The following is a 3,256-nucleotide window of genomic DNA, read 5'->3' on the forward strand; positions in this document are numbered from 1 at the left end:
TCTGTTGACCATAGCTTTACAAACCAGTTCCTTATGAAAAAAGCTCTTCCTAACTTATTTAGATCAAACACTTTCACAGGTCCCCATAGCACTACACCCCTCTTTTCCTGTAGTTGTCAAAGTTGCCCTTTTCCACATGTTTATGCAATTACAATCACATCTCCTGATCTACCAAGCTTCAGGTTTCAAGACTAAAGACTAGTTCTGATTTAACTCATCTTTGAGTTTCCAGAAGTTTTATCTGATCGTGGCAAATTGGGAGCATAATAGTTCTAACTTCCTGAAAGAATAAATATAAGCAGAATAGTACACTTTACGTATAGATATAAAGCTTAAGAAACAAGCCTGAGTGGGTCATATGATTCAGGTATCTTTAGAATAAAAATAATAATTGCAGTTATGGGAGTGAATCAGATCACTTAAGAAATGTACACAGAATGAAAAACAAAGAAAGGGAGAGAAGGAAGGAAGAAAGAAAATCAAGGCTGTGTTGATCACAGTCTAGTTGTTATAGAAACATAATCTGTGTTTAAGCAGGAAAGAAATTTATTTTAGAAATTTCTAGTGTGTTTTAGAGAATCTAATTCAGAGATCCAGGCTTGGAAATAGATGGGAACAGCACTAAAGACTATAGTGAGGGATTTCTAGGGAAATAATGAAGTTCACATAGATTCTGCCACTCCACTATGACTCGTGGTTCACACAGACAATAAACACCAAAATAAACACCAGAATTTTGCCACTCCAGTTGGCACAGAGCTAGATTCCTCATCAGGAGGTTAATGCCCTACACACCTGCTTCCTCATCTTTGCTGAATTTACGATTCTAGCACCTTAAAAGTGTCTCTGATAGACGAAACCTCACCTAACTGACATGCCTCACTGCAGTAGCAAGGAAAACAGAAAATAAATGGTCAGGCCTCTATCTTGATAAGTTGCAATATAAGACATTATAAAAATATAGAGATATCAGTCCAAAGATAAATAAATACCCCCCTCCCACAAATAAATACAGGCTATGATGGCTCAGAAGGAATTGCTGAGAATATCAGCATATATGGTTAAGGAAGCAGAACTATCTAAATAACCAGAGGGACCAAGGGGACAACCAAGAAGATGTGTCACTAGAGACAAAATCTGGAAAGAGTGTTGTTTTTTGAAATATCTGTTTGTTTAGCTGCGCCGGGTCTTAGTTGAGCCTGCAGGATCCATTGGCTGCAGTGCATGGACGCTGTAGTTGTGGCGTGCAGATTTAGTTGCTCTGTAACATGTGGGATCTTAGTTCCACAACAAGGGACTGGACCTGCATCCCTTGCATTACAGGCAGATTCTTAGCCACTGGACCACCAGAGAAGTCCCAGAGAAGAGTGTTCTTAAATAGGAGTATCAGTATCTCAAATGCTACAGAGATATTTAATAGGGTACAGACTGAGAAGTATCCATTGAGGACCAGCCAGGAGGTCATTAGTCACCGTGGAGGGGCCAGTTTCTGGGAATAATGATGTAGAAGGCAAATTGTAGGATATTAGTGAATGAGTGGGAAGTAAGACTACAAAGAAAATGTAGGATGTTATTTTAAAAGATTGTTGAAGAACTAGCAATATATTATGGAATTAAAAAGGCTTTGCTGTTATCACCTCTCCCAAAGGGAGAGATCTCAACATATTAAATGGACCCTTTAAAGCAGAAAGGTTGAAAATGTCCAGAAAGAAAGATATTAGTGGGGGAAAGTCCCTGTTGTGATGCTCAGCAGAGGTTGAAGACCCGACTTCAAGGAGGAGGAGGGATACACATTCTACCAAAAAAGCAGGGAAGGAACAAAGGAAAATATGAGTGAATGAATTTGCAGGTTTGCTGGCAGGAACAGTGAGAGCAGGTTTGGTACAACAGGCTTCTGTTAAGCAAAAGGTGGAGAGTGTTGGAAATAGAGGATTGGAGAGTAGCTAGCATATTTATTTCAATGGGCAACACCCACAATGCAGGTAAGTTTGGAGCACAGAAATGTACAAGGCCATCAGCTGCATGGTTTTATGGTTCTCTTCTGTAGGGTTCAGTAGTCTAGGTATAAAACATTCAGCCTAGGGGAGTCTAACAGGACTTCCGGTAAAGATGAAAATGTTCTTTTCTGTGCCCTAATACAGCAGCCACCAGCCACATGTGGCATTTGGTACTTGAAATGTAGCTATATTGACAGAGGAGGTACATTTTTCATATCTTTACTTTAACTACTTAAAATTTAAGATTTAAATAACCACACACAGCTAGGGGCTAGTTTATTATGCTGTGTAGATTGAGAGCTGAAATTTTTGCAATATGGCTTGAAAGGACAGTGGAGCTAGTGGTGATAAAATGGCTGAATGGATAATGGATTCTAGGTGACTTAGAAAGTAGTTAATGGGAAGAAGGAGAAACATTGGTGTTACAGAAGAGAGCCCTTGCCATACAATTGCAGCTGTAGAGAGAACTGAATAGAAGGGCTATGTAGAAGCTGAGGAGGTTAAGATAAAAAGCTAACCTATTCAAAGTTAGCCTTTTAAAAGTGGAGGAATTCTAGGTAATTAATATTTATTGTCTTAAAGCAGAGGTAAACCTTACAAATATGTTACAGAAGTGAAGTGAAAAGGGAAATGTAGCAGGGGGATAAATTCGGAGCTTAGATTTACATACACACACTACCATATATAAAATAGATAACCAACAAGGACTACGGTACAGTACAGGGAACTCCACTCAATATTCTGTAAAAACACTTATATGGGTAAAGAATCGGACGAAGAATATCTATCTATCTATGTAACTGAATCATTTTGTTGTACTCTTGAAACTAGCACAACATTGTAAGCCAACTATACTTCAATAACATAAAATTTAGAAAAAAAAAGTGAAGTGGAAACGGTAATGAAGAGGTGGAAGAATTGAAGCTGTGGCTCTTGTCTGGACTGGGCAGCTCTCCCTGTTGAGAGCTAGGAGCATGTTGAATTGGTTTTGATTATTTACAGGACTAGGGAGGGGTCACTACTTGCATTTAAGGGCAAGGCTTCCCTGGTGGCTCAGACGGTAAAGCGTCTGCCTGCAATACGTGAGACCCGGGTTCGATTCCTGGGTCGGGAAGATCCCCTGGAGAAGGAAATGGCAATCCACTCCAGCACTCTTGCCTGGAAAATCCCATGGATGGAGAAGGCTGATAGGCTACAGTCCATGGGGTCGCAAAGAGTCGGACACGACTGAGCGACTTCACTTTCACTCACTTTCACTA

The 3,256-nt window shown here is 39.9% G+C and overlaps 1 long non-coding RNA gene across 1 annotated transcript in view; it reads left to right on the plus strand.

The window, feature by feature from the left end:
* The first annotated feature begins 223 nt into the window (after positions 1-223).
* LOC120862210 overlaps positions 224-3,256 on the plus strand; it is a 21,898-nt gene continuing 18,865 nt past the window's right edge. Inside the window, exons 1-2 of the long non-coding RNA XR_005720714.1 lie at positions 224-234; positions 1,995-2,003. This is a non-coding gene — a long non-coding RNA (uncharacterized LOC120862210). The remainder of the gene's footprint in view (positions 235-1,994; positions 2,004-3,256) is intronic.

The sequence above is a fragment of the Oryx dammah genome, unplaced genomic scaffold, assembly GCF_014754425.2.
Source record: "Oryx dammah isolate SB20612 unplaced genomic scaffold, SCBI_Odam_1.1 HiC_scaffold_3, whole genome shotgun sequence".
Classification (NCBI taxonomy): domain Eukaryota; kingdom Metazoa; phylum Chordata; class Mammalia; order Artiodactyla; family Bovidae; genus Oryx; species Oryx dammah.